The sequence below is a fragment of the Amphiura filiformis genome, chromosome 18, assembly GCF_039555335.1.
Source record: "Amphiura filiformis chromosome 18, Afil_fr2py, whole genome shotgun sequence".
NCBI classification, from domain to species: Eukaryota; Metazoa; Echinodermata; class Ophiuroidea; order Amphilepidida; family Amphiuridae; genus Amphiura; species Amphiura filiformis.
The window spans coordinates 25159171-25172708 of record NC_092645.1 but is presented as its reverse complement, the minus strand read 5'-3'; positions in this window follow the sequence as shown (position 1 = coordinate 25172708).

Here is a 13538-nt window from a genome sequence, read left to right as displayed (position 1 = left end):
CAGAGTTAAAAGATTAATGTCAAAACTAATCAAAAAGTTGCAACTGACTTGAAATACCATGTTATATTTTGAAACGCTATAGATAAATTAGGTAATTCGTGGCCAAGCTTGAACATTATGTGTTGCAGCCATAGCCTATGAAGCAGCATGTACACAGTGTAAGCTGCATGTATGCAATCTTCTGGACTTGGCTAAAACATGTTTGTTTTTGGCGGAGGAACAAGCGTGCCAAGTTTAAGGCCAAGAATTACCACATTTACCTATAGACAATTTATATGTCACTATCAGATGCCTGATGAATATATTTGGACCAAATATTTTTTCAATGTTCAATTTGCTATAGTTCTGGTATAGACGAATCCAACAAACTAAGTCATGGTCAGGATTTGGTTGGCCATTACTGGGTCCCGCAGCACCATACTGGTGTTGTGACTGCCCAATTGGGTGGATTAAAGCCGCTTAAAAATCAATGTTAGATTCTTTTGTGTTGTAAACTGTCATCATTCTTTTATCTACGTGTAGAACTGGTGATAGAATTGCAGTTTAAAATACCCTCCAAGGCCGCATCATTTCACATTTTAGGTGAGATGGAGCCGACAGGGACCCAGCTATGGCTGCCATTGAGGTGTAGGAATGTGTGAAGTTGGATTCGTCTATACTGTTTTTTATTACAATATCTTTTGAAAGTATGTAATAACTCATCACATATACAAAAATAGCATGAGACTACAGATGTTCCACTTTGTTAGATATTTTATTTTCCAATTACCATTATAATCAATCACATATAATGTGAACATTTCATAAAATAAGAAAAACATATACTTATTGTCATTATAATAATTTATGTATACAATATGTATCGCTTAATAAATGATGAAATCAAATAAGTATGATGCTTAACAGAGAAATACTTTTTGTTTGTTGAATTAATTTTTATCTAATTTGCATAATCATGTATGGTCAAACAAAATGAGTTGTATATTATGAAAAAAACTTTCTAATGGACAGGTGACAAGGGGTGTCCATGAACTTTGAAAAGGGCAAAATTATTATTAAAATTTTACAGATCAGGAACTGATTTGCATTCATTCTTTTTCTGTTTTCAAATCATGAACCTGACCAGTGTTTTTTGGTGTCATGGGATTTCAGTATACTTGATCCTGCTTGTGTTCTGTGCCTGAACATTAAAAAAATGAAATGACACTGTTTATCAACAGTCTGCTTTTAAGCTCTTTTTTTACATGTGGCGTGTGACAACTCAAAACCCCGGTAAATGCCATTTAAAAATAAACACCAATAACAAAGTCTGATCTTTCAATTTTTTGTGTAGCATATATATTTCTTAAAAACAATTTCAAGATCATATTATATTTTGAAATGGTTTTAAAGATGTATATGAAGAGCTTATTTCCAAACCGTGTTAAGTCCACAACCCTATGTGTCTCATTTACTTGTGTGATACAATCACAATTACTCTAACAAGTTTAACATTAGCAACAGTGAGTTGTACCCGCTACATGCTATTATTTACCATAACAATGCTGCATAACAATATGCAGACTATTGTTCTGATTTGGGAAACAAAGGCCCACACAGCACCCTTTGTTAGAAGTCACACATGAGTAAAGTGGATAACCTCTATGGTGCATCCAACTGAAACTATAATACCTATAGCCTTGCAATATCGCACAGGGAAATCAGATACATGGGTTTGTGGACTTAACACGGTTTGGAAATGAGCTCTTCATATATTGTTTCATTAGTTTCAGGCCACAAAAGTTTTATACCTCTGATAAAAAGATTGTTGTCCCAACCACAAAATAGCTCAGCTTCCGCCTAAATCGGCATGCACTGAATATATTGCACATCACAATAAATTCAAAACACAATTGTAATTAAAATCTTGTTATTTTATCAAAAAAATTACATAAATAATCACATTACATTTATATCATTTGTACGTGAAACATTTGAGACATACAAGCTTGTTTGTTCCATTAACCGCCCATGTCATAATAAGCGCCCACCCAATGACTTTATAACAACAAACTGATTACTGCCCACGCAAATCTGGATCATGGTGTGAAACATATGGCACACTGATGATGATGGAGGAGTATTTTGGGTCATCTTTTACGTATTCAATTATGTAAACAATGTAAGAAATAAGTCCCCATCCAAAATTACTTTGTCAAGCACCATGGATGGTTAATGGAACAAATACGGTAATACATATAATTCAGATTATTTCATTATACATAACATTTGAAATGTCTCTTAATAAGTAACATTTACTGCAAAAAAACATTTTTTGAACATTTTAAATTGTACTTTTTTCCAGTCTTGTGAATGTATAAATACACAATTTATAAATGAAAATGTGTACATTTGGCAGACTGAGAATTGGTCAAAATGGAAACGCAGTTTTGAACAATACAGGTAAGCCAATGGTCTGATCAAACAACCAAAAGAAGACCCAGGTTCTTTGCTATTATGACGACATAAAGAATATGCAAGACGACATAAACCACCTGCAAGTCTGGGCAGAAAGATGGCAGATGAGGTACAACGCAGACAAATGTGCCTGAAAGTGCTATTCAATCGCCCACACTCCTCTGCTTTAAGCAGGAACTAAGCAAATTGGGTTTTTAAATGGGCAAAAAAGCCCCCCAAACCCTGCCACACTATTATCATCTCAGAAGAAGGTGGAGGTATGGCATCTAAAGTATGTCTAAGGTATGTCTATACTGTATGGGAGGCTCAGTGGTTGATATCTTGGTAACTCTGAAGATTGATGAAACATCAGACCTTTAGATGACTATTTTGACTTCACAATCGTCAATGACGAAATACCTCAATAATCTAAGCACAATGGTAAAGAAAGTGTTTTATGGATATCAATAAAGAAAACAAACACACGCACCATCAGGTCCCCAAAGAAAAGTAATGTTAAATTGCAGCGATTGGTACATTCAAGGAACAAAGGCTATAGATGGATATATATATATATATTGCAAATTAAACAACTTAAGATGATTATCATTTATTATTTTTTATTATTATTTTATTATTGTATGCTTATTGTACAATGTATCTTTGTAAATGCAGGGCCTCCTTGGAAATCAGTGTCTTGACTAGATACCCTGAGTAAAAAAACCAAAAAAACTCAAATAAATAAATATTAAATAATCAGTATGTCCTTTAATTGAAGTGAGTAACTCGGAACTGAACACATTTATAGTGGAAATGAAACGAGATACAATGTCTAAACTGGAAGAAAATCAACAAGAAATTCGTGAAATCAAAGACGAACTAAAAGCTGTTAGAACAACTGTTCAAGATGTGGAAACAGCAACATCGTTCCACGCCGAATGACTTGATCAGATTGAAAAAGACTCACTACCTAAGTTAAAGTCAAAAGTAGATCGAAAGGTTGAGAAGCTGCAAGAACAGTTGCTTTTGCTGGAACTCCATGACAGGAAAAACAATCTCCTAGTGTACGGTGTCAAAGAAACCGAAAATGAAGACACTAAATAAACAGGTGATGTTGGATACATGGCATCGCAATTTTTACGTCTCAGATGAACAGCTTGATAGAGGCGTAGTCATGACCTCAGACAAGAAAGAAAAAGTTCCGGCTATTCTAAACGTCTCGGAGCCCAAGAATGTGACCAAATTGCAGCGCTCTATAATAGGAATGCTGCAGTACTATTCCTAGTTCTTGCCCAATCCTCAATAATGCTCAAACCATTGAATGATTTATTGAAGGCATCTGAAACATGGAATTGGAGTGCTGATTTGTAAATTAGCTTTTGAAAAAACTAAAGCAACACTTACATCTGCAGAATGCAGTGTTAGCTCATTTATGTTGTGTAAAACGCCCCGCTCATTCTGGCTTATGATGCATCCAATATGGAATTGGCGCAGTATTGCTCAGGTACCATTTTAGACCACATATTACAGAGATGATTGCATGATTGGAATACTGAAATGCCTAGATTTGGTTGTATTGAGGTCTCATCTGCATTTTTTCATTCAATCAAGGTCTATACTCTTCATTTAGATAAACACTATCATGCTTACGTAGGACTTAACACAGACCATTGAACTCATACAATCTGATAGTCGCAAAGACTACCTGTCCATGCATGTAAAAACCAAACTCATACAATCTGATAGTCTCATAGACTAACACCCTGTCCATGCATGTAAACAACCATAATCTTAAGAACCACATGACCTATATCCCAACGTCTTATTCCGTTGTAAGTTGTTTTCATTTTGTATTAATATAGACTGTACAGCAGCAAGGACTAATAATTGAACCAATCATAGCGCCACTGTCATCCAAAAATAGATGCTGAACAACAACTCTGTAAACTCTGTAACTTCAATGTTGTTGAGGATGAGTTCCATTTTATTATGAAGTGCTTTCATTATGATGATCTTCGTACTAAGTTATTTTCTGGTTTTAAGGAAATTTACGATATTGATAAGCTCAGTGATAATGATGTTTTCCTTCTAATTATGAGTGCGGAGGAATATGATTGTATTTCTCTAGTTCTTGAATATATGTTAATGGTGCTTTTACTACACGGATGTCTCATGACATTTAAATATACCGTACTCTTATTACATTTTAAATAATGTATTACATTCCTTATATAGTGTGTGCTCGTATTACTATAGCATTTTATTATGATAAACTGTAAATATTATCTTGTGATTTATGTATTTGTGTTGTTTACTTACATGTATTGTTTACAGTGATTATACCTATATCAATAAAGATTCTGATTCTGATTCATAGACATGACTAGCATCAAACCAGTGTCTGAGCATCAAGGATTGGCATCGGTGTCGACGTCATCAGAACAGCTGGATTCCAATCTTTCTTTATTTGATGATGCATCAATTGGGGCATCAACATAAAGCTTATGGTCAGATCCAGAAGAATTAGTCTCATCTCAACTGTTGAAGAGACAAACAGAACAACCAGAACAAAAACCCTCACTGAAGCGAATTAGGACGACCGCTAAATTGTATTGTGTGGAATAGTTCAGGTCAATGGGTATCAGTTCAGACCAAATATTATGCTGATGACTGATTGGAATACTGAAATGCCTATGTGGTCGTTTTGACCAAATTTTCAATTTTAGGTCTCATCTGCATTTTTTCATTCAACCATGGTCTACTCTTTATTTTGATCAACACTATCATGCTTACATAACATAGTAGAGAAGGAGGAGGAGCAGAAGAAGAAAGATTGGGAAAGAAAAAAGAAAAAATACTATGTGGATCAAGCCGATGGTAGTAGAGAAGATAGATACAAGACAGCAACACAAAAAGACAAAGATTATGTAGAGCAAGACGTAAGGCTACTAACGGTACCAGTAAACAAGTGATAGAGAGCCAAAGAAGAAGAAAACATCGAGAAAAGAGTACATCATGCAAGGACTGTCTTTTGGAATTTGTGGGAGAGCATTAAATAGCTCTTCTGTTTAGAGCATTTACAATAGAATGTAAGGAGAGAACATTGAGAGCTAAAAATCACTCTCCTATATCCGATTTAAGGAGAGCAGTAGAGAGTGATTGCTCTCGCTCTCCTCAAAAGGCAGTCCTTGGTACATGCGTAACTTCATTTCATTTGGCTGCGAAGCAGGCGAATACGAAGTTTCTCCATATACTACGATCTGAAGCCAAAGTAGCAATGGCATCTGGCAGTAGAAAGTTGTCGAAATCCCCCAACAGTTTTTGCAAGTAGGATGTATGGGAAAGGAGGCTAAATATGTCTAGACAAAAGAATCAGGCAACCCAAGCCAGCGATAGAAAGCGCAAGAGAGAGCAACAAGAAGTAGGACTGCACTCATTTTCAACACCTTCAGTAATAAGTGAAGTAGGCACAAGTGGAGCAAGCCCAAGTGGAGCAGGCACAAGTGGAGCAGGCACAATAAGTGGTGCTTATACAACCAGGCAAGGAAAACAAAAGAGAGTGAAACGATTGCAGTCTCTTATTTCAGAAAGCCCAATTAAATTTGTGCAAGTACAATCTGTGATTGATGAGACAACACCAAGGAAAAAACTTCAACTGGAAGAGAAGGGTATAAGACAAGCGATACAAAACAGAATATCAACAAAACTCACTGCCGCCAAGCTTCATAGCAGAAAAAAATGATCTCCTGCTATGTGCAGTGCAGTAAATGGGAAAGACTTCAATGCATTAATATGTCAATTTTATAGTAGTGATTTGTAAAGTACAGTCCCTGTTTCTGCAAGAAGTTAAGACTGCGGTTCAGTCCCTCAGGTTCCATAGCATTACTAAACTGGCCTCAAGGTGTTCCATGTCAGTGCATTTTGCTGTTGTGTCAGTTGGACAACTGTTTGGTTACTGACATGTGTTTAGAGTAGAGTATTGAAGTAATCCTGTGTGCAATTTTTGTTCATTTTTATGGAGAGGATTTTAAGATATGACCTTGTGAAAAAATATATGTTTCTTTTTGAGGCCAGTTTAGTAATGCTATGGAACCTGAGGGACTGAACCGCAGTCTTTACTTCTTGCAGAAACAGGGACTGGTGATAGAGACACTTATCACGGACAGACACATGACAATACAAAAAAACCTGAGGGATGAATTTCCAGAAATTCAACACTTTTTAATATGATGTGTGGCATATCTTAAGTTGGCAGCGATACACATGATATGTTAATCAGAACTCTTATTTTCAATCGGCAAAAATCTATCAACATCCTGTATCATTTAGCTTGGACACCAATTGCAATTATCAGCGGAACTACTCTAGAGATCAAGAATACCTGTAAGAAGTTTTTTATCAAGCTGAACAATATATCTCATTGTGTTTCTGTTTTGTTTTGTTTCATCTTTCACGTTTGTACTTCAGTAAATGGCAGCATGTACTAGCACTTGAACAATTTGGCTTACAGAACTTTGAACAATAATCTCAACTCAACATGGCTGAAGCATTGATTCAATCGGCAATCAATCGGCAAATAGTGAGATGCAGGTTAAAATACTCATATAATTTCTGGTGGCGCCCTTGACGGCTGCACTCTACTTTTTTGCTGTGCATTTTATCATCAAAGCTCATCTTTTATGAAATTATATAAACTTTTGTCTGAATATAACATCTGTTTTGTGAGTAATCAAAGACTCTTTCTTGGTGATTTTTAATCATTTTCGATTTCTCGTCATTCAATAAGAAGTACGTTTTGGACATTTGCGCTACTCGATACGTTTATATTGTTGTTATGAATCAGAATTTGGCAGTTGTCTAGTTACTACTTGTGTATTTTTAGGATGCCTCGCTTGACCTACTCCAAGGACATGTTGATGAACATCGGCAGAGGTGTGAAAAACACTTTTGTCCAGCGGCCATTCATCCGAAGTTTGGAAACAACTGAAAGAATGGAACATTGTTAAACCAACAAAGAAAGGCTACCGCGGTGGAAGGTTACATAGAACTATTACTATTCCAACACACACCACCATTCATTGTCGTCTTAATCCATTACACAATCTTGATCATCATCGAACAGTATCTGAACATAACTTGACGCATGTTCCAATCTCAAGTGGAATTTTCCCGCCGAAAGTGGTAGACTCCCCGAAGTCTTGCCTAGCAACATATAACGCCACTTCGCTATGTAATAAGACAACATCAAATGCAGACTTTGTCGTAAACAACAGAGTTCATCTCCTTGGAATAACAGAAAGTTGGTTAAATGGTGATCATCGTGATGATCATCCAATTGCTGATCTCCAAAATTCTCTGCCTCACTTTCAAGTTCATCACCTGCCCCGTAAGGGCAGTCGAGGCGGTGGAATTTGTCTTCTGGCTCATAAAGGACTTGATGTAAAAGAAAATCAAGTGAGTCATTATCCATCCTTTGAATATGTGGATTTCTTCATAACCAACACCGGTCAAGTTTCGCCGCCATTGAGACTTCTGATTATCTATCGACCACCACCTTCGAAAGTAAATAAAACTACACCGAACATGTTTTTCAACGATTTTTCTTCGCTCTTGGAGTCGATGACAATTGAGCCGTCAAGGGTAGTGATGGTTGGTGATATGAATTTTCATTTCAACATCAGTGATGACAGAAATGCAAAAATCATGAAAGACTTGCTCGACTCTGCTGATTTTGAACAGCTTGTCACAGAGCCGACACACTGTGATGGGCATACACTTGGCGTTATTATCACCAGGAAATCGGAAGACGTGGTTTCCAACATTGAGGTAGTCCGTGATGTACCCCCTCGTCATTATGCAGTCAAGTGTGATATTGACATTTCACGTCCGCGATCGGTGAAGCAAGTTGTGAAATTTCGTGAATTAAGGAAGATAGACATTTTGAAGTTTCAGGATGATATCTGAAACTCTCCTCTGTCTACAGATCCAGCTGATGATCTTTCCAGCCTTGTTTCAAATTATGAAAAGACGCTCAAGTGCCTTTAACCATTTATATGAAAATAATTTTGAAACAAAGCAAGCTTTAAAAAATACATAAGATGGCATTTCAAGTGTGTTGTTGAACCCTGCATAAAGTACTTTGTTAAAATGTGTGGGTGTGTGTACGTATGCTGCATAGGAGTAGGGCGGAGAGGTTATGGATTTGTATTGCTCATTTCTCTGACATGAATGATGCTACTTTCACGTTTTTGGCTTAGGCACTAGATTACTGTGAGGAAAAACCACTCAGAACAATTACAAAAGCAAGTCCAAATGCAAAATGAACAGATCCTGTCGCTTGCAAAAGATGTTCATCATCTACCACCACAGAGAGAGCTGTTTCTCAATGCATTAGCATATTGCATACAATGAAATGACTCCTTAAAGTTAAACCCTGAAGGCATTGGAAAGGTTGCTGAAAGCGTTACCTCGGAAGAGAAAACCATGCATAAACACAACAATCGATCTGGTCAATTCAGCATTGCCAATGAAACAACAGGCCTTCTAAGAAGCTGAGATAGGAAAGGATCCTGTGAGTGAAGTTGTTGAGGTCATTGAGGAGGCTATAAAAGAAATACCCACAACGGCGCCAAAGCAGAGATTCTTGGCAAGTGTCCTAAGCAACATTAAAAGGAAGAAACTTCAAAGAGCTCTTGCACACAGATTTCAAGTAAACAGAAAGTTAATCTGTGATTTACAAATAACGACAGCTGATACAATGGCAATAATTCCCAATCACTCCAGTGTATTCAATGGTATAGTCAGAGGTGTGGCTACTCAATCTGTTCTTCCTCTCAGAATCCAGATACAACCTACTGGAGGTTAACCTAGGGAATGATGGGGGAATTGTGGCTCAGTTCATCGATGAGCTTCAGAAAAATGGAAATCAAACATTTCTATCACCATCTGTTGGATGTGCTAGACGCGACATTCGGAGGATCTTCATTGATGATTCTGCAATGAGAAGGGAGTAACTCTTATCAGTCTTACTAACATCAATAATTCTCAATCACTCCGGGGTATACAGTGGTATAGCCCATCAGAGGTGTGGCTACTCAATTTGTTCTTCCTCTCAGAATCCAGATACAACCAGGAGGTTAACCTAGGGAATGGATGGGAATAAAACATTCCTTTCATCATCTGTTGGATATGCTATTTAGATGCAATCTTCAATGCTGATTCTGCAATGAGAAGGGAGCAAGTAACTCTCATCAGTCTTACTAACATTACTAATAATAATAATTCTCAATCACTCCCGGGTATACAATAGTCCATCAGAGGTGTGGCTACTCAATCTGTTCTTCCTCTCAGAATCCAAATACAACCTAGAGGTTACTTTACATGTAGGGAATGGATGGGGGAATGGTGGGTCAGTTCATCGATGAGCTTCAGAAAAATGGAAATCAAACATTTCTATCACCATCTGTTGGATGTGCTATTTAGACTCAGCACCATCAGACGGTGCAGGAGGTCTCAATAGGGAATAAAATTATGTATGCGTTTATGCCAGGAGATAAAGGGGAATCACTGTGAAGTAATGACAGTTGCTATATGCCACTGCTACCATTATTGGCGAACCAATGAGCAGTAAATATACTGTGAATTTGTTGAAAAGATGTCACATATTTCTCCTGCAATCCTATTTATGAAAATGATTTCTCTTATAACAGGTGCTCATATGGGCAGCCAGTGTAGAGTGCCAAAGCTGCATCCTAAAATTAATTGAATGTCTCTTCTGTTTTACTTTTGTTCACAGGACTGAGTGTATTGAGAGAGCTGAAAGTGATAAAACTTCAACTTACTAACCAAACGCCAGAAGTTGACAAGAATTGAAGGACAATTGAATAAATTAAAAAGATATACAATGTCAAGAGCTACCAGAAAATTTGATTCTAAAAGATAGAGCTGTCAGAGAGTAATGCTAACTTTCTGGTCATATTGGAAGAAGGAAACTTTACATACAAGAGGCTTCTCTTTGCTATGGATTGCTATGTGCCATTTCAAGATACATTTCAGTGCAAAGCCCTTGTTGCATACTTTACATACATGAGGCTTCTCATTGCTAGGGATTGCCATGTGCCATTTCAAGATACATTTCAGTGCAAAGCCCTTGTTGCATACTTTACATACATGAGGCTTCTCTTTGCTATGGATTGCTATGTGCCATTGCAAGATACATTTCAGTGCAAAGCCCTTGTTGCATACTTTATATATTGTAGCCCCCACCTCATATGTCTACATGAATCAGGTTTGCTGCCCTCTGGTATGAAGACCCAATTGGGTCAGGGGTTAGCCAGGTGACCCTGGGTTTCAAATTACCCTACATTGCCACATAACATTTCAAGCACATGGTCAGATCATCACCAACTTGGACCACAGATATTATAATATAATGTATCTGGAACACGATATGGATTACTACAGTATTTAAATATGTTTTCATAAATTTATGCCTGGATTGCTATTGTATTGTAAAAATTGCTATAACTTCTGATGGCTGAAAACCTGTGTCCCTAATTATTGGATCTTCATCATGTTCATCTTGGCATCTCTACCAGCATTGCTACAACCTACTACATGTGGCGATATAGCCATGATATGGACATACTAACACTCAACAGTTTCGACATGTTTGTGATTGATCTGTTATAAAAACGATTGTGAACTTGAACAATGACAATAAAAGTATAAATAAGTCCCGGTATCAGGGCGCCACGCGGGCAAGAATATCCACGTGTTATTATTATCTATTATATACTTACATTAAACTTTTACTCCAACTTTATACGTGTGTGTTTTTTCTTCTGTTCTTATATAACTGGCTTTAAGGAATAGAGATGGCTACGAGACCAACAGGTTATGGGCCCAGTGCGGACCGACAAAGAAAACTAGTGTTCGACGGAAACGAAGGCAATTATGAACTATGGGAGACCAGATTCCTGGCCTACCTTCGGGCAATGAATCTACGGGATACACTTGCCGCCGGATGAACGTAAGAATGGACGGATTTACTCCGAACTGGTTACTAGACGACAAAAGTTTGGGACTTATTATGAGAGATGCCGCTGATGACGGAAAGAAAGCGATGGAAATTCTAAAGGAACATTATGCTGGAGTAAGCAAGCCATGGGTGATATCGCTATATACGGAACTATCCTCACTAACGAAGGATGAAAACGAGACTATAACGGATTATATTATACGCACTGAGCGTATCATGACAGCTTTGCGAAATGCAAACGAAATCCTAAGCGACGGTCTGATCATTGCTATGATCCTGAAGGGTTTACCTCCAAGCTACAAACCCTTTTCCATAAATATTTCGCAAGGATCTGATGCTGGTGAAATACTGAAATTACTTTCCCACAGTTTAAGGTTCGTCTACGCTCCTATGAAGAAACTGAAAATCTGAACAAACCGCCTCAAACGGCTGACAATATAATGAAAATAAGTGATAGGCTTACAAGACCTGAGACTACCAGAGCCTGCTATTCCTGTGGCCGACGAGGGCACTTCGCCCGAGATTGCGATCAAAAACAGCCTCTACAACAAGGTAAAGTCCCTACAAAATGGTGTAGCTATCACAACAGCGCTACCAACAGCGACAGCAACTGCCGAGCTCAACAACAAGGTAATAACTCGACAGCCAAGACAGCTATGGAATATACGACAGATAAACTCAATGATGTACTTGACCATGAACATACGTTTACATTCACCGTAAGTGATTATGTATGGCCTACAAGACCACCTACTGCTGCTAAAATCAACAAAAAGGGCCTAATGGTAGACTGCGGAGCAACTTCGCACATTGTCACAAAGGATAATCTTATTAACTGTGATGAGACCTTTAACCCTGAGAAACATTATATGGAATTAGCGGATGGATCAAGACAGAACAATCTTGTAAGAAAAGTAGGCGATGCAGAAGTAACCATTAGAGACGAAACGGGACGACCAGTGAAAGCTATCATAAAGCGAGCCCTATATATCCCCTCATACCCGCACGATATTTTCTCCGTAAAAGCGGCAACGAATCATGGCGCTGAAGTGACTCTAAGACAAGGTGACAGTAAAATGACTAAAGAAGGACTCACTTTCCCTATCACGGAATACAATAGACTGTATTACCTCGAAACTGTTGAACACGAACTGGAACCAACTGATCAGGTAAATTTGACACGTAATATATACCAATGGCACAAGATATTAGGTCATTGTAATTTTGAGGACATATACAGGCATTGAGTTTTAAAGGCGTCTGAAAAGTGCGATTCGCACGCTTGCACGCCTGAAAATGCGCCGAGGGTGCGATTTTTCATTGCGCCTAAAAAAAAAAAAATAAAAAAAAAAATTTTTTTTTTTTTTTTTTTTTTTTTTTTTTAAGTTTTCTTTTTGGATTTAGAATGTCCCTGGAACTTAAGAATGTACCTGAAAAAATTTTTAGAAATAAAAAAAAAAAAAATACAAAAAGATTAAAAAAAATTATTAATTCATGTTCAAAATAGGCAAATTTATAATTGATGTTCACATTGCAACCTATTTATGATGTAAAGAAGCATACAAAACAAATGCATTTGAAAATCATTCATAGATTATTATGTGAACATAAGTTACTTAATTTGCCTATTTTAAACAAGAATTTATAATTTTTAAATCTTTTGTAATTTTTTTTTTTGTATTTTTTATTAAATTACGGTATTACAAATGACACTAGCAATTAGTCCAAGGTCCAGGGACATTCTAAATCCAGGGGAATATAAAAATGTAAAAAACAAAATTAAAAAATTACGGTAGATTGTGATATGAACACAATACAACTTTGCCCTTTGTGCATACCAACTTGTAAAATAATTTTTTCTTGTTATTGTATTTTTTTCAATTAACCACGAATGATACAAGCAAAGTTATCACCAAAGCAAATTTACAGCTAAAAGACATCTTTGCAGAATGCACCGTTCATTACCCCAGAGCTTAACCGTGGCCAATTAAAAAAAGTACATGTAGTCACAATATTGCTAAGTTTTAACTGAAAATGAAATCATAGTCATACACCAGTTTTG